The sequence below is a fragment of the Nothobranchius furzeri genome, chromosome 15 (assembly GCF_043380555.1).
Source record: "Nothobranchius furzeri strain GRZ-AD chromosome 15, NfurGRZ-RIMD1, whole genome shotgun sequence".
Lineage (NCBI taxonomy): Eukaryota > Metazoa > Chordata > Actinopteri > Cyprinodontiformes > Nothobranchiidae > Nothobranchius > Nothobranchius furzeri.
This window is the reverse complement of record NC_091755.1, coordinates 56,861,529-56,881,221: the sequence shown is the minus strand read 5'-3', so window position 1 is coordinate 56,881,221 and position 19,693 is coordinate 56,861,529. Positions and strand designations below refer to the sequence as shown.

Sequence of the window (19,693 nt, the reverse complement as noted above, 5' to 3'; positions counted from 1 at the left end):
TCTGATTTTTATCTAAAAAATGTTTTATTATTTAGAAAAGTGTTCTTAGAAAATGTCCCTCTAAGACTGCTCTGACTTGCCTTTTGTTGGGACTAAGTTCATGTTTTGACATTGATGGTATCCTCCTTGAATCACCTAATGTTTGATTATTTGGACTCCTACGGCAGAACAAAGACTTTTTCTTTGTTCCTTTGATTCCCAGGATACAATAACTCCAGTTTTCCTGAACCAGGATCTTTTTGGCTGGTTGTGTGGGGATAAAAATTACGGAACACACTTGTAGATATTTTTCTTTTTTCTGTGATTTACCTTCTCTTTTCCTAGGACAGATACCAAGGTTAGACTGCTTTACTCGCTGGTGCCTGCAGCGTTGATTGAATGAATCACATACAGTGAGTCACACCTCACAAGTGATGCAGTGATACAGTACTTTTCCCCAAAATACACACGTGTTATTTCTCTGTCCTAACTCTTAGTGATGTGGCACTAACACCCAAAGTGCTCAGCTGATTTGACAGTAAATCATATAAAACTGATGCGCTTCAAGGCTTCACCATTTGTGAAATCTTCCCAGAAAATTCTCCATTTCATCTTCATCTCCTTATGGGAGAGCATAAATACGCCTGTTATTCTAATCTGTGATCTGTGTGCCACCGTGCCATTGGCTGATGGCTGATGACTCATTTCAACAGGCTGGTGTGGGGCTGGCAAGACGAGAGGTGGGTCGACGTTTATGAAAAGGGGGAGCAGAAGGTGGGAGTGAATCTCCTCACACACACACACGCACACACACACACACACACACCTCCACAGCCACCTGCACACATTTGTGCGCAGTGTTATTGTTGGTGCACGCTATTCCCTCACACCCAAATGCACAACATAAATACTTGACAAAAGAGAGTCCACCACACCTACATGCTGTTGTTCTCCTCATCTCCTCAGCCATCGTTGCCCAAAGGCACACTTAAAGAAAGACTCGCCGGCTGCAGGAGAGGGAGATCGAAAGAGTTGTGTTGATCACAGGGTCTGCAGTCCCCAGCCTTCCCCTCTCATGCTGCTGCGTGTTAGAGGCAGGGAGGGAGCGCTGCTGTTTGTCTCTGACACTCGGAGGGAAGAGGAGTGAGCTGTGCAGCGCAGAGCAGAGCCAGTCAGTCTTCTCCTACGTACCAACGTGAGCAAGTCGACCCAGTCTCTGCACACCTCTCGCTCATCCGGAGCCTGAAAACAGCAACACAAACAGGTGAGTGTGATCAGCCTCACCATGACACAATGCTTCCCTGCGAGTGGTGTGGTTTATTTCATGGTTGTCGGTATAATGATGAATATTTGTGATCACATTTACAGCCAGAATGTATCGATGCAATTAAAACAGCTGAGTGATTTTTAACAGATTGTTGTGACAGATTTGGTGTTTTCACACATATATCGGTGTGTTTATGTAATATTTAACCACATGAATGATAATGTAGACCATTGAGTACGTACAGGTGATAGGATCAATAATGTAACTTCAGTACGCGTAAATCCATGCATCCCTGAGAGGGGGGGGAGAGAGAGAGAGAGAGAGAGAGAGAGAGAGTGGGTGGATGGTTCAAGCTCTTCCACTGTAATCTTTGTTTTTGTTTAGAAGCAGATAAAAAAATCTCAACACTAACATCTCAGATGCTGCTGCGTTCAGGGCGGACTAAACTATCTGATGGAATGCAGGCTGCGCAGCCCGCAGTGAATCTGTGAGGAGTTTAGTGACAATGGTCTGGAAAATCTGCAGGCTTTTACATCTCTGGTTGTTTTTCTTGAGCTTAACGGGACATTTTCAGCTCAGCTGAGCTAAAGAGCTGCTGTATTTGTTCTTGTTTGTTGTGGGTTGTGACACGATTGCAGCGCAAAATTACTGAAATATTCCTGATTTGTTGTTTGAGTCATTACAGTAAAATGGCACAAGGTCAAAACCATCAGAGCTCCGACAAATGCTGATCATGTTTTATGTAGATTTGAGTTTATGGAAGCCATTCTCTCAAAACGACACAAATCTGAGCTCTGACTCTGCACCTTCTCCTCCATGTTAGTGTGAACCACCTGTGGCTCAGTGCATCCTGGGATATCATTGTGTTTAATGGCAGCTCTTTGTTTACCACTGAGAATCAGCACAGTTCTTTCCTCTGTCCAACCACTTGTTGGGTTAACTTTTGAAGCTGGCATTGGGGTAGAAATCCTTCAACCTCTCATGATAAATGTGAATCCTGTTTGATCTGAAAGGTTTTTAAATACCATACAGCAGGAAGAGATTTCATCTGGAGACTGTGTCTGTGTGTGGACCCCCTGAGCCCTGACCGTGGTCCCCCTAGTGATTTTGTCCTTCAGCATGAAGCTGCTGTTGTTTGCCTTTGACTGTCAATCTGTCACTGACTACGATGTCGAGGAATCAGCCCCAGCTCCCTGTTGACCCTGCCACATCCCTCCATCACCCACCCTCCAGCGTAGCTCCCTCCTCCCCTCCCCTCACCTCCCATCAGCCCATCCAATCCCTCCATGTTTCTCCCACCAGGTTTTTGAAATGTTTGTCTCTTCTCTTTCACCGAGCACCTCCCTCCCACCCTTCTCCACTCTGGTCGCCACAGAAACGGCTGATTCAGGAAGGGTGGGCGGGTGTCTCAGAGCTCTTGCTGCTCTGCCCCATGCGGTGCTTTCACAGTACATTTCTGCTTCTGTGCTGCTTTTATGGCCCTGATATGCTGACAGCTCAGGTGGCTCAGTTAGATGTTACACAATTCCATCAAGCACACAAAGCCTGTTTTGTGCAGTTCAACCTGAGAGCATACGTGGAGTTGCGTTGCCATTCATAGTTGGTTCTTCCTCCAGCAATGGCTCACAGGGAGCCACAGGTAAAAGATCAAAGCATCAGTGACGTGTGTGTTTGAAGATTTGTCTGATAAATTTATGAAAACCTCACTCTTTGTAATTACGTGAACCTGTGGCAATTGCCGACTAATCTTTACCTAAACTCATAAAAGCCGAGTCGTCCTATGTGTTTGGAGGATGTACAGATCGAATCAATAATGCAATATACCTGACCGAGTCATTTAATAATAGATATGCTGTGACCTTTCTCTTACATAAGGTTGATAAAACAGAAGAGGAGCGATGGAGTGCAGTGAGGAGAGGGAACAGGAAACTTTCCAATTTCCTGTTCCCGTGAATTCCCAATGAGAATGCAACATGTTTCTTTCAGGAATTTGATATAAATTAAGGAGAACTGGCTCTTTTTTTGTGTTGTGCCTTTATCCATTTTGTTGCGTTTTTGCAGAATGTTCTGGTTGCCATAGCGATAGTTTGTACAGCACATTTAAGCGCAGCCTTTTTAGAAAAGTTCCTGAATAAGAAAATAAAAACCTGCGTTGCATTGCAGTCAGCAGAACCTTTGCTGCTGCGCCATAATTAGTTAAAACAGGAGTGAGGAAATCTTAGTGAGGTCCTCATATGTTTACATCGTTGTGCTTCATTGAAATCCACCTTTAGATGATTATGTTGTCACTTTGAAGAGACAGGATCACATCATTCGTCACATCAATGGTGGAAACAGACTTTAGTTTCACTATTTGGAGGCAAAACAGCAACACTTAGGTTGTCTGATCCCCACTAGGAGTCCGTAAAATGTAATATTGATGTTTCATGTTTTTATCAAATCGTTGCTAAAAGGTTTTCCATCAAGTAAATTCCAAATAAAATTTGCAGGATGCAGTGGGGGTTTTTTTTTCCACCCTGCAGTGTTCAGCCATTACAGTCAGCGGTGACGCAGCTCGAGACTCACACAGCACACTGCAGACCCGTCACAAGACACAGCTAGAACAAAGAGCACACACCGTCATCTAAGAGAAGAAGTCAACGCAGAAGCTGCCTTCACACATCAAATGACTGTAGAGCCAGAAGGTCTGACATCCTGTATGAAGCTGCGTGTGCTGATGCCTGATTGGCTCTTGCTGCACGCATGTACGGCTGTTATATGTCACTCTGAATCTCTTTGATTCCAGTAACTATATCAGTTCCCTTTTCCACAAAAATATGAGTTTGATGTTTGATCATGTAGATCAACAAACTTGTATTTAAACCACAGCTTTAACACTAAAGGTGACTTTAATCAGAAACCTGCCAGCTAGCTTAAACTAAGGTCAAATAAATGGGACAGTGGAGGATAAACAGCCATACCATGGTCTCACCCATGGAAAATGTTGCCATATCCTTTATTGTTATTATATTCAGTTAAAATATACTTCATTTAATTTGATCATGTTTGTTTTGTTGTTGGCCAACAAGATGTGTTGAAATTTCCTCCATTGAATTAAATATCAACAAATGTCTTCACATCATTTTATCAGTTTTTCATTAATCAAGCAGGAAAAACGGGTTAAACAAGTGTTTGTAACTGTTTGCGTAGCAGAGTCGTCTTTCTCATCCTTTAAACCCACTTGATTCAGAAGGCAGGGGCCTGAGAAGCAAAGTGACAGAAAAAGACTTAAAAAGTAACGTCTGCAGTTGGATCCTCTTAGCTCTGGTGGGATTTTGTCTCAGTTTCTTGCCAAGGATGTCTTTGTTCTGTTGTAATACTGGTCACTGACCTAAGCCCCTTCAGATTTGTTCATGCTCATTATTCCCTCACCATCCAAATCTTCAACACTTGTGCCAAAACTTGTCCTTCTGTTCTGGATTCTGTTTCAAGCCTTAGATTTATCCAGCATGTTATCCGTCTAAATACATCTCTTGTTTTTATTATCTTAATCTATGTGTCAGAGGACTTTTAGGTCCGTCTACCTGTTTAGAAATCTGCATTTGTTTAAGGTTTTTAGGCACGTATATATATATTTAATTTATACATAAATTCTCTAAGGCTACAGTCAACAAATTAAACCAGCTCAAAAACAAGATGGTCCATCTCAAACGGCATTGTCCTCCTAAAATTAATTATATACATTAATTAATGTGCTCTATTCATCAGTTCTCATGTCGTTTTCAGTCTCGGTCATTTTGCTGCAACCCCATCACCCTGCAATGGATGTGGAAGGATTAGATGTAAAAGTCATGTGATGCATGTTACGTTGTTTTTTATAGATGCGTCAGTGCTTTATTGCAGCTTTAGATGTTCTCACATTTATTTATTTCATATTGCAACACCAGATGACTTTCAGAATGATCACAAGACCCTCTTATTTAGAGCCGCTTTTACATAAATCTTTTGTTTTTAGGTCAAATTGTGTATTTACATCGACGCGAAATGGTGCAAGAACTCTGTGCTAGCTTCTGGCTATTGCTCACCGCTGGTGGAGTTTGTGACTGTTAGATGCAGACCTTTTTATTTACCACAGGAATTCACCACTGTTTTTATCGTCGGAGTGTACATTCCACCTTGCGCGAATGCTAAGGAAACGTTGGGAGAACTGTACACAAACATCAGTGAACTGCAAATCAAACACCTGGATGGACTGTTCATTGTTGCTGGAGATTTTAACCATGCAAACCTCAAGTCAGTGCTTCCTAGATTCCATCAGTATGTGGACTTTGCAACGAGAGGGGAAAACACACTGGATTTTGTTTACACAAATATCCCCGGCGCATATCGGGCAGAGCCCCGCCCCCACCTTGGCTACTCAGACCACATCTCTGTTATGCTAATTCCAGCATACAGACCACTCGTCAAGCGATCAAAACCGGTTCTGAAGCAGGTGAAAACCTGGCCAGCAGGAGCCACCTCTGCTCTTCAAGACTGTTTTGAGAGTACTGACTGGAACATGTTTAGGGAGGCTGCAACTTACGGCGACTTTACTGACTTGGAGGAGTACACGTTCTCAGTGTCCAGCTACATCATCAAATGCACTGATGACGTCACTGTCTCCAAGACCATCATTTCACGACCCAATCAGAAACCTTGGATTACTGCGGAAGTGCGTGCACTTCTGAGGACCAGAGACTCTGCCTTCAAAGCGGGAGATAAGGTGGCGCTTAGCAGAGCTAGAGCCGAACTATCTCGGGCCATTAGAGAGGCAAAGCGCGCACACGCCCAGAGGATCCACAACCACTTCATGGACAGCGGCGACACACGGCGAATGTGGCAGGGCCTACAAGCCATCATCAACTACAGGATGACAACACCGGCCAGTGTCTCACTGCAGCGGAGGTGAGGAAAACTCTACGCAGAGTCAATCCACGTAAAGCTGCTGGTCCAGACAACATCCCAGGCAGAGTGCTAAGGGAATGTGCTGAACAGCTGGCAGACGTTCTCACCAACATCTTCAACATCTCTCTGAGTAGTGCCATCGTTCCCACGTGCTTCAAGGCCACTACCATCTTCCTCGTTCCCAAGAAGTCTTCTGTGTCCTGTCTCAACGACTACCATCCTGTTGCACTCACACCTACCATCATGAAGTGCTTCGAGCGGCTTGTCATGACACACATCAAGACCCTGCTGCCCCCCTCACTGGACCCACTGCAATTTGCATACCGCCGCAACCGCTCAACGGATGATGCCATCTCCACTGCACTCCATCTTGCCCTCACACATCTGGACAAGAAGGACACACACGTTCGGATGCTGTACATAGATTTCAGCTCAGCGTTCAACACGATCATCCCCCAACAACTGATCTGAAAACTGAGCCTGTTGGGCCTGAACACCTCCCTCTGCAACTGGATCCTGGACTTTCTGACTGGAAGGCCTCAGTCAGTAAGGATTGGGAACTGCACCTCCAGCACCACCACACTGAGCATGGGGGCCACACAAGGCTGTGTGCTCAGTCCTCTGCTGTTCACACTGCTGACTCATGACTGTGTAGCAACGCACAGTTCAAATCATATTATTAAGTTTGCGGATGACACAACCGTGGTGGGTCTCATTAGCAAGAACGACGAGTCAGCGTACAAAGAGGAAGTGCAGAGGCTAACGAACTGTGTAAGGACAACAACCTGTCTCTGAATGTTGACAAGACAAAATAGATGGCTGTTGACTTTAGGAGGATACGAGGTGACCACTCACCACTGAGCATCAACGGCTCCTCTGTGGAGATCGTCAACAGCATCAAATTCCTGGGAGTTCACCTGGACAAAGACCTCAGCTGGTCCCTCAACACCAGCTTCTTGCACAAGAAAGCCCAACAGCGTCTCTTCTTTCTGAGAAGACTGAGAAGGGCCCAGCTTTCACCACTGATCCTGACTACCTTCTATAGAGGAACTATTGAGAGCATCCTGAGCAGCTGTATCACTGCCTGGTTTGGTAACTGTGCAATCTCTGACCGCAAGACACTACAGCGGATAGTGGGAACAGCAGAGAAGATCATCGGAGTCTCTCTCCCCTCAATTAAGGACATCTACACTACACGCTGCATCCGCAAAGCCACCAGCATTGTGGCTGATTGGTCACACCCCTTTCACACACTCTTCAACCTCCTGCCATCTGGAAGAAGGTACCGAAGCATTCGGGCACACACATCCAGACTGTGCAACAGCTTCTTTCCACAAGCCATTTGTCTCCTCAACATAAAGGGACTGGACTGATAAATGCGCGCATGCGCACATGCTCACACACACACACACACGCACGCACACAAACACACACACACACACACACTCATGTTTTTCTTTGTATATTTTTTATTATTCTTTACCACCTACATACTAAGTATGTTTACGGGGTTTTTTCTTTTTTTCCTTTGTACTACTTACTTAGAGAGGACATGTCATGTTAGGTCAGTCTGTTCTGTCCTTAGTTAGATAATTTAGTGATTTCCCTGTTATTTCATGTTGTAAATTTATGTTGCATGTAGCGCCTTGGTCCTGGAGGAACGTTGTTTCGCCTCACTGTGTACAAACCGTATATGGCTGAAGTGACACAAAAGTCGTATTGATTGATTGATTGACTGATTGATTGATTGATTGATTGATTGATTAATTGATTGAAATTCATAATCATCTTTCATTAGTTGTATGATATTTGTGATCATTTATTAACTTCATGACTTTGTTTTCCTGATTTTAATTTGTTTAAGATCATTATGATTTTATGACCTTATGATTAGTTTTGTTTTTGCTTCCTGTGAAGCACTTTGTAGTTATATTTCTCTGATGAGTGCTCTATTAAAAAAAATTTACTTACGTTTTCTGTGTTGAACACATTGAAAAATTACTCAAATGGTCCATCATAAAGGGTCATAATTACCATATGCAGGCTAACCAGGATGAGAATTAATGTTTTCTCTTTGCCATAAAGTAATCTGCTACTTTTATTTGTTGTGAGATATTTTTATTCTCATACATTTTGATGACCTGAAACAAGAAGCCTATTTTTAGAGGTATTTCTCGAAAAAACCCCTGAAGCATCTCACAAAAAACTAGCCCCGATCTATAATCAGAAAAACTAATCAGCATCATGGAGGGTTGACCAATTTTCAACTATTAACTCTTACATAAAAGTGTTAAGGGGTCATGGGTATGTTTATCTCTACAAAACGTGTAAACTGCAGCAGGTTTTGTGCTGGTAAGCAACATTTTTAACCTTGAAAACTCAAAAACAAAAACAAAAAAATGAAGCTGCACAACCAAAACAGTACACTCGAAGGCTATTCTATGGAGGAATGACAGTATTGTCTATTATGTTCACATCTAATTGTGTTTTTTTTTCACCTTTGACTTGGCCAGTGCTTGCTTCAGTCCAGACTGTCTCTAAAAGATCATCAGTGAAAGTATTTTGAAGTTATTCTATGCATGTAGGTGTGAACCGGTACTCCCTCTGAAGACGTAATCTGTTTCAGGGGCTGTTGAGAGTTTTTCTACTAAAATAAATCTGTGTTGTAGCTTAAGCCATAAAATGAGTCTTTTGGGTAATGATGACATCACACAGCATCATCTGAAAGGTGTTTAAATGAACCAGGAACGTGTCCAGGGAGTGGCCTGGGGTAGCACATGCCATGGAATCTGATTGGCCACACCAGCTGCTACATTCTATTGTCCATAAAAGACTTAAGTACCCCAAAACAGTATTTGGAAGCATGTACCTTTAACATTGGTTTCTAGACCTAGGCCTACAGAACAATTAATATTATTATTGTTAATAATTTTTCTTCATATTCACAAAGCTGTGGAACTTGTTGCCCATTGGAGTTCGGCAGGCTCCATCACTGGTGGTTTTTAAATCTCGTTTAAAGACCCACTTTTACGATTTGGCTTTTAGACAGTGACTCGTTTTAGTGTTTTAATGTGTTCTTAGTATTCATCATGTTTTATCTGCTTTGACTGGTATATTTATCCTCTGTTTAGTTCCTTAGAATGGTCGTGTTTTGTTTTAGCCTGTGCAGCACTTTGGGCAGCTCCCATGCTGCGTTTTAAACGTGCTATATAAATAAACTATGGTATGGTATGTTTATGTTTATGTTTATGTATTTAGCAGACATATGGTATGGTATGGTATGGTATGGTATGGTATGGTATGGTATGGTATGGTATGGTATATTGATCTAAATAGTAGGAAAGTCCCGTTTGTGGTGGTCATGAACCAAGAAGTGACTTGCTGACAACTAGGAGGAGGAGAGAAAAATGGTCATGGCACAATGTGGAGCTAACAAATTCACTAGAAACCAAAAACCACCAAAAACAGAAGAAGCATAACCATAGCTGCATAAACAAGTGCCCCACCCGGGCCACCCCATTTTAAAAAGCCTGGACTCGCCACTGAAATGTTCTAATCTATACAATCTCTGCTGCATCTATTTTGAAAGTGAAAAGAGGTACATTTTTGCTGAATAGAAGCAAAAAGTGAAAGTCACTGTGAAAACATAGGGGAATCATGATTTATTTCATGTATGAGGTTCAGGCTGCTTGATTTGATTTCTACATGGAGTGAAAGGTGAATATTTATCCTACAATCACTCGTTACCACAATCAAGCTCCCCTTGAAGCGGATCCAGGATTACTCCCTGTGGCTCGATGCTGTCTGATGACTAACACCCCCCCAAGTGCTGTATTAAAGTCCTTTAATTGGTTAGAATAAACCAATCGTTACCTTGCTCATTACAGCTTATTGAAAGAGAAAGTAAAGCTACATCGTGATCCTGTTTGGGATGAAAATCAGCCACATCCCGACATTTCTGAACTATTCGTCAGATTTTAATATTTCTGGTTAATTTAGGGGTTTGTTTTCCTGCACTGTTCAGTCCAAGACTTTTCACTTTTTGTCAGATGAAAAGAGAACGCAGAGATTTTTTAAGCTTGTGGTTTAAAGTTTATTTACCACAGTTGTCCTCTCTGTGTCATGGCGGTGTGCGTCTCAGCAGTTTCTAGCTAATCTTTTTCTATCCCAGAAAGTGCTGAATAGCTTACAACAGGGATCACTAAGGTAGAAAAATTTGCACTTTTACGCTTAGTCAGAGAAAGACCGTTTCCCTGAAATTACAAGCCACAGAGAGAATCAGGTACAAATGGAGGCTGTAGTCACGGTGCAGGTGTATGGATTATTGCCAGGGGACAGAGACAGCATGATTGAAATGCTGCTGCTTGTGTTGGCATTGTTGGCTGGGGTGCTAGTCTGGCCTGACTGAGTGATGAATATGAGGAAAGTGAACTCTTGGGGAATCATCTGCGTAGCTGCTGAGCCCCAAGGTTTAATGCTCACTCCATCTTCACTCTAATGGCATCATTAGGAGCCTCTGAGAACGCATTTTCATACTCCCAAAAGCTAGCACAAGGCACAAACTCTGAGACGGACACATTAAATCAGTCATGCATTCATGCCTTATTGATTATGATAGCACCGAGCAACTGGAAACAGAAACATTTGGTTTCACTGCATTAGTTTTGCAAAAATTATTCCAGTTGATTCTTGCAAATAGGTACAGAATGTTGTTTTCTTTGTGTTGCTGATAAAGAACCAAATAATGTAGAATCAGTAATTGTGTTTATCTTCTTCTCATAAGCAAAACAGGAAAAGGAATAACTTGGATTTAATATTATTGATAAAAGACAAATTATGTATTTTTCTTAAAGGGTTTGGATTTATTTTTGTTTTTTCTGTTTTTGTTACTTTTGTTTTGTATATATTGCAAGGCCATGTTGGTTTCTGTGCAGTTTTCATGAAAGTTTGCACGACTAGAAAGCTCTGTGGGAGGTTTTCTTATTTTTATCTAAAGGATCAAATAGATTCAAATTAAATGTCATTTATCCGTTTTGTGATAACAACCCAACAGGCCAGACCCTTCATTTGAAATCAACAATAGACTCCACTGCTTGCCGACACACGCACCGAAGATGTGTACAGGATTTAGTCATCTGTCATGCCACATTAACAGGTGGATTAATGATCTTATTGTTAATTATAAGACCACACACCTGCAATGATATTTTTGTACCCATAGCTCCATTAAAATAAATGACTTACATAAGTAAGAAGAATGTATGATCAACACCCAAAAATTTCGTTTGGTGTCCAAATCCACCAGAAGTTACAACGATGGAGCAAATTTCTTTGTGTTAAATAGAATAAACCACAGAGACATACAGAGAGCAGATTTCATCCAAGATGAGACCATGAACTTTTGGGTCTAATTATTTACCTCAGGTAACCATCACATAAACTCATGATAAAATCATTGCAGCTAATAAAAGTTTATTTGCTGTATGAAATTACAGGTGCATGTACATTGTTTGCCCCTCTTTCATCTGAGCCAGATTTTATTAATTAGTGCTTGTCAAAGAAATGATGAATGAATAGTTAGTTAAATTTTACATCCAGCTGAGTACTGGTCTAGTAGTTGATAGAGTGCATGCTATACTGGTCATGATATGCAGAATATGGAAGATCCTTGGTGTTTGAGTTGGTCTCATAATGAACTGGTAACTGGGGGAGGTGGATGACCTGTCTATAATTATAAAAATGAATAGAGAGACTATGTGTATGTTTTACCACTTAACTTTGGAAATATCCATCAAAGTGTTTTTGAAAATGAATTAATTGATGCCCGGTGATTAAAAAAGGTTGGCAGCTTTGGAACATTTAACCATAAAAATTGAGTCTAAGATACATAAATGAAATGGTAAATGGCCTGTATTTGACATAGCACCTTCTAGAGTCCTGGAACCCCCTAAGGCACTTTACAGCACAATCAGTCATTCACCCATTCACACACACATTCACACACTGGTGGGGATGAGCTACGATGTAGCCACAGCTGCCCTGGGGCACACAGACAAAGGCAAGGCTGCTGAGCACTGGCGCCACCTGTCCCTCCAACCACCACCAGCAGGCAAGGGGGTTAAGTGTCTTGACCAAGGACACAACAACAGTGATAGACTGAGCAGGGCTCGAACCTGCAACCTTCCTTACGGGGCGAGCACTTAACTTCTGTGCCACCATTGTTACTACATGGGTCTAAGTCTCTAGGCGACGCCATATTAGATGTCATGTCCCGTGAGGACATAACGCATTTTCTGATTTGTAACAAGCGGTCACAAATCTTTTGCCATTCATGAATGTTGTTGTTTTACCTCTTCGCTTGTTGCCAGTGATGAAAGGGAGTCTGACGTGCTTGTCATTCTGCTGGAGACAAAGTGATCTGACTAAATATTCATTCAAAAATTGTGCTTCCAGAGATTTTTGACCCTAACGGCCATCCGTTGGTAGGTCTTATTCAACACAAAAATATAGGTTGCTCACAATGATTTAGGTATGTACTGCCCCCTATCTCCAGGGAAAACACTTTAAAGACAATAACATGAACTTAAATAAAGTCACCCATCCAACGGAGTTTTTACCACAAGTTAAAGTCATTAGGAAAATATTTTATTTAGTTTGGTTCTCATAATATGAACTCATATTTAGGTGGTCAACCAGCTCATTTTTGGAAAATAATTACAACCTAGAATATTTTGGGACATTTTAGAGTGTTTTTCATTTTCAAAAATATAAATAATTATCAGCTTCTTTTTAATACAATAGCATCCAGCAGGACTGATGAGCTAACAGCTAGTCTGTGCAGTAAAAGCAATGCTTAGACTTGGCCAACCCTCAATGCTCCTCCTCCTATCCACACTGAGGTGACATGCGCTGCTTATTGTGGCTGCAGGAACTGAAGTGGGGATGGTCCCAACTCACCACCCCACCTAGTGGACACTTATGTTGTGTTGTCTGAAGTCTGTTGCATATATGTTTGAGGTGTTTTTTTGCAGAGCAAAGCTGCCCTCCTGGTGGGAGGGTGACCCTGAAGTGCCTTTTTTCCCCTCCACCTGAACCAATCCTCGTGTAACCCTCTTATCTCTATTAAGGTAGCGCGACTCATGGTTGCGAATGACCACAGTCACCAATTCTTGTCATGTGTCTTGCCCATGTATGTCTGATCTCTGAATTGTGTGTACTGAAACTCTAATTTCCCTCTGGGATTAATAAAGTATCTTTGATTTGAATGTCAAAGCTAGTTCTATAAAGAGAAGGAAATAGTATAATTTCAATTATTTGTAATTTAAAGTGAGCAAAACTAATTTTAAATGGACTTTTGTTCATTTGAATGCAAAATACCTCATCGCCCTAAAACGCCTGCGTGTAAATCTGGCATTTCCACAAAGCTAAAGGGAATTACTTTACAGAATAAAAAATCTGTTTCACTCTAAGCAGCTCAGACGAGCTTAGAACATGATAAAGACAAAGCTGTTAACTATTACACTTCCATCGTGAAAACCAAAACATACACACACCTCAATACTCCCAAACTATCCTCTCTATTTCTGCACCACCTGTCTCTCTCATCAGTCCCTTACCAAGCTGAATATCATCACTGTTAATCCACTGGTTCTTTCCATGGCGTACAAGCAGCGTTTCCACTGCAGGCCTCGGCTGTTCCCTCTGGGCTTCAGAGAGGTGCTCACAGCCTACACACTGGCTTCACTATGACTTTCTGTTGCTCTCGCAGTTCATACACAGCCGTTGTTGCCTTTTACCTCCACTGCACTGTTTCACTGCTTCCAAATGGTTAATTATAAAGGCCATGTTGAAGTGGCTGTAATAAGTGATGTCTTTTACATGGTCTGAAAGGTTTGTGCAGTAATTTCCACAAGGGAAGATCTCAAGATCCCTAAATGAAAGAGATTTGATTTTATCAAAGCTCAAGGTCAGCTTTCAGGAATTAATTCCATATTAAAAATGTATATTTTTGTTTTAAATGAATAAAGTCTCATGGTGGATTAATCAGCTCCTAACAAAAGACTTGAAGATAAAGCATTGGTGAAATTCTATGTAACATAATTGTTAACTAAGATTCTGTTTCTGGCTTCGGTCCGACTGATTTGTGCAGGGAAAAGGTGTTTCCTTTTTCTCCAATTAATCACTAAACACCTGTCAAAACATTAGGACTGCTTGACATTAAAGCAGGTGCTGGTTTTAGGTGTTAAGCCAAGCAGATGAGAAGTGTTTAAAACAAGTCAAAAAACAAGTTCTGACTAATCATAATATTAACGTCATTCATCAATAGATTAAGAAGGACATTAGTCCGATCCGTAAAGCTGCAGGTCAATAATCTTCATTAATCACAACATGGATTTCATTTAATTGGTTGACTGCAGAGATTCAACATCTGGACCCAGGCGAGCATAGCTAATTAGGACTGTTATTTGATTTTTTTTAAAAAAGCATAGGTTTCAGTCTTTTACACACTGCCTGACGAAGTTTGCAGCCGCAAACGAAATGTTGCAGGTAAATAAAACCTTTCTGTGTTTAAAAAAAACACACAGTGATATTTGAGAAGAGAAACAAAATGTATGTGACTTACATAAAGTGTGCAATAATTCTTTAAACAAAATTATACAGTTGCATAAATTACAGCACGGTTGTCATTTTATTGATTCCAAAACCTTTAAAACTAATTATTGTTACTCAAAATTGGTTTGGTAAGCTCAGTGACCCTTGACCTTCTTACACAGGTGATTCCAGTTATGAGAAAGGCCAAATGTAAGTTTCCCTTCTCTTTGAATATTCTCTGAAGAGTAGCAGCATGGGTTGTTCACCCTCATGGGTTAGGGGAAGGATCCAGAAATCAGCCTCGTATATTTCAGCTGACTCTTTTCACAGTAAGGAACGTGTTGAGGAAATGGAAGATCACAAACCCTAACCCACAGTTCAAGTTGAGGCTCTAAGTGGCAGATTAAGAAAAACTTCAGATAAACAGAAGCAAAGTCAAAGTCAACCCACAAACCAGCACCAAAGACCTACAACATCATCTTGCTGCGCATGGAGTCTCTGTGCATCGTTCAACTATTCAGCGCACTTTACACAAGGAGATGCTGCATGTGAGAGTGATGCAGAGGAAGCCTTTTCTCCACCCACAGCACAACCAGCTGCCTGAGGTTTGCTAAAGCACATTTGGACAAGCCAGCTTCATGTTGGAATGAGGTGCTGTAGACCGATGAGACTAAGTTATTTGGGCATAACAAGGGGTGTTATGCATGGAAGAAAAAGAACACAGCATTCCAAGTAAAACACCTGCTACCTACTAAAACATGGTGGTGGTTCCATCATGCTGTGGGCTGTGTGGTCAGTGCAGGGACTGGGAATCATGTTAAAGGTGAGGGACGCCTGGATTCCACTCACCATCAGCAGATTCTGGAGACCAATGTCTCGGAATTAGAGACAAAGCTGAAGCTGCACTGGGGCTGGATCTTTCAACAAGACAATGACCCTAAACACTGCTAAAAATCTACTGAGACATTCATGCAGAAGAACAAGTAGAACATTCTGGAATTGCCATCTCAGTCCTCAGACCTTAATATTGTTGAAAATCTGTGGTGTGAGTTAAAGTGAGCTGTCCATGCTCAGAAGTCATCAGACCTGAATGAACCAGAGATGGTTTGTAAAGAAGAATGGTCCAAAATACCTTCAGCCAGAATCCAAACTCTCATTAGAAGCTGTAGGAAGTGTTTAGAGGCTGTTATTTCTGCAAACGGAGGACCTACTAAATACAGAGTTCATTTTATTTTTGTGGTGCACAAATTTATGCACCAACCTAATTTTGTTTAAACAATTATTAAACACTTCTCAAATATCACTGTGTGTGTCTCCTATACGATATATCTAAATAAAATGTTATTGTAACAACCATCTATTCATGCTGGAAAACCATGAAGATTACAAGGCTGCCCAAACGATCACACACAACTGTATATGACCTAATTTAGGGGACAAACCCCTTGATGGAAACATTGTTCAAAATCAAACTTCATCTTACTGTTTATGCATTATCTAGATACCATCAAAATTTTTATTCTTGCTTAGTTACAAATGACAAAATACCTATCTCAAGGTAGAATAGAAATGAAAACATGAGATTTTCACCTATAGTTGAGGTTTTTTAGCCTGGCAAGCCAGACTAAATAAATGTATTATATATACATATTTATACATATATATATATATATATATATATATATATATATATATATATATATATATATATATATATATGCAAACTTTGCTAAGCAAGATTTGGTCTAGTTCACCAGGCTACAGGTTTTTGACACTGTCTCTGAACGCTGTAGGTGTTTTGTCCTCCACAGGATGCCTGATTTGATTTGAAACTGAATGCATCCAGTCCTGCTGGTCACTCCTACGGCACGACAAATTGTCCCCCCTTCTTTTGATTTGCATTTGTTTACTTTCTAAGCTCCCTGCCAAGTTCACAAATGCTTCTCTAAAAGTTTCTGATTGTGTTGACGGCATCCCTGATCTTGGATCTGCTGCCTAAGTCACAAAAGCAGGAAAGTTTAAGCAGGTTTTTTTTTTACATGACCATCCAGGGAGATCAAATGAACCTGAGCTTACAGCTACAGTGTTTCCAGCTGCAGAACAGTCATGCACGGCCTCAGTAGCATGCTGCTCATGCAAGAACCTATCATCAGTAATAGCTTTAGAGTATCTGAGTACCTCTCACTCCTTTAGCAAGCATAATTAAATAGCACTTATTAATTCAACAAAGTATACCAAGCACTTCATTTTGTGTAGCGTTATGAGCTTTCCTGAAATGATGCTACACTAGATTTATTTACTTTGGACAAGAACAAAATGGTCAAAATCTATTAAAGGGGACAAAGAATGCAGTTTATCAGCAATCTTAAACACTGCTTTGAATCTCTAAGAAGCAAAAAAAAAAAAATGCTGCGAAAAGAGCTGTTTACCCCTCTCACTTGACCAGGACATGAATATGCTAATGAGCTGCTTGCTGATTGGTTAGTTTAAACCAGAAGGCCTCAGACACTGCTGATCGGAGGAGGAAGGGCTCAGCATTAAGATGTTTTTATGAGATTTCTCAGGAAAGAAGTTTTTCTCTTGCATTTTTAAACTTTCTAATTTACAGAAAAAGTATGTCACACACAGTTTTGACTTTTTGGCATGCTACTTTTGACCACCCAAGCTGTCTTCATTCACAAACATCAAGAACATGTTGGTTTGGATTCTTTGTCACCTTTAAGGGCTGATAGGAGAAAAAAATTATTTTAGTTTGTCAATTGTTTTAACAAGGCAGCCACATCTGTGTCTATAATCAATGCCAGGAACATGTAGAGTTTGTATTGACTGAAATAATCAGACCAAACGCTTTTGCCCTAGAGAGACTGAACGTTTTAAAACTAGCTTTGCCCGCAGTCAAGCTGTTTTATCTTCATTTTTAGTTCATTTGGGACTTGAGATTTCTTTCTTCAGTCCCCCAGTGTCCTCGTCTTTATTTAATTGTTTCATGTGGCTCTATGTAACCTCTAATTCACTTTCTATCTTGTTTTACTCTCAACACCATTCACTCATCTGCTTTCTATCAAGCTGCCTCATATGATAATTATTCCATCCAGCTTAGGAGTAGCTTGTATCAAAAAAATGATGGTCTCAGTTTTTGCTGTTATTCAACCCTGTCTCAGTCCATCACTCACACACACACACACACACACACACACACACACACACACACACACACACACACACACACACACAGGCTGTCTGCCCCGCTGCTCTGTAACCCATTTGGGTGCGACATCTTGCCATTGCCCTTCAGCTGCAGAAACTTGCCTCTTAATGGCTTCTGAGCTCTTTTCTCATTAGCTAATTATGTTTTTTGATAATGTCTTCAGCTTGAGCTTTTTTCCTGAAATAGCTTTTAGGCTTACAAATCACATTTGCACTCCCACTGAAAAGTGTATTTTTGCACCTTTTGTTGGTTCTGTCACAGCCATCAACTGACTCTAACAGCAGTCTTCATTCAGCCTCGAAGAGAAAAGCTCACATTTGTCTTGATCAACTCTGAGAGATGTTTCCGACGTCTGACTGTCATGTCAGAAAATAAAAGGTAAATGTAGCCACTTTAGCGTCATCTGCTGATTTCTGAGACATTTTGATGTATTTGTCTAACAAAAGATGGTGAAAAGAGATTTCAGAGTTTTGTGATGCTCCTAAAAATATATTTACTAAAACCTAAAGAACAATACAGATCGAATTGGAAGACCTGAAGTACGATGTAAAATAAAGTTGATCTGAAGGAGGAATGGTGTGGACTCTGTCATTAAGACCTGGTGGGTGAAAGAAATTTGATGGATGAATAAACGGGATGGATGGATTTACCTCAACAAATCACTGCCAGCATCAAAGGTCAACTAAACTGGCACTACCAGGGAAATGCCATCAAAATGAGCAGACAGCATAAAATAAAAATCATAAAGAAAATTCGGTCCACACATTTCATAAATGACTTTTGATGGCACACGTTTTAAAAAAGGGAAAGAGAACATTTCAAACTATAATGTAGATTAATGTTAACAGGAGTTTGGGAACAAGAACAAAAAGGGCCACAGACTGTAAATTAAATGAAATTAACCAACCCTTAAATTGGCAATGTTTAGTTTGCACCTTTAATCTCTGCAAATATCCTTCAAAATGTTGTTGAAAATGTATGAAATGACTTCCAGTCGTATGATTTTGGGACATATAAGTATAAAAATAGAGTCTAAAATACATAGGGTGCAGGTCTAAGTCTCTGGAGGACTCCTTATTGAGCCTGACTTACACTTCTCTATGAACTCCATAACGAAGAGATGCACAGGGAGTGTCAGAAAGGTTTCACATGCAAACATCAGCAAAGGCAGCGGAGCGTTGCAAAGCAATTCCCCGCCATGACAACAGAGGGCGTAGCGCTTTTCTGTGGTGTCCTGCCACCATACCACTCATGTATCCTGTTCACCATAGCGTATTTACTGATGTGTTTATATATTTCTGAGACATTTTAACACAAACAAATTTGTCCTTAATTCTCCTCCACCTCTTCATGCGGACGACACTCATTTCCCGTCAACTCCATCCACGTTTGCTCCGTATTTTGTCTCCGTCAGTCACGGGTGAATAAACCTTCATATATTCTGACTTTTTCTGAGATGCATTCTTCAATCTATTCTGGGTCTGCTGCCAAATACTTGTTAACGGAGCAACGGCGGTGCTGGTGGCAAATATATGGGAAGCAATCTCCCGACCAATCACAAGCTTGCAGTCTCTGTCACTTTCAACGGGTGTTTAAAATTTTGAGCATCCGTCACGCTCTGTGAGCCCGTCAGAGAGCCCTTGCGCCGATGCACAATGGTGTTGCGTGTCTCCGCACCAACGCGGAGTATAAATTTTACGCGAGTCTGTTCGGGGCCCTGTGCC

General features: G+C 41.1%; 1 protein-coding gene across 2 annotated transcripts in view; it reads left to right on the top strand.

The window, feature by feature from the left end:
- The first annotated feature begins 1,104 nt into the window (after positions 1–1,104).
- The window catches only part of LOC107391140 (prickle-like protein 2), a 50,388-nt gene continuing 31,799 nt past the window's right edge, over positions 1,105–19,693 (top strand). For both annotated transcript variants that reach the window (XM_015968245.3, XM_015968244.3), the window contains exon 1: positions 1,105–1,243. The gene's annotated coding sequence lies outside the window, so the exon portion shown is untranslated. The remainder of the gene's footprint in view (positions 1,244–19,693) is intronic.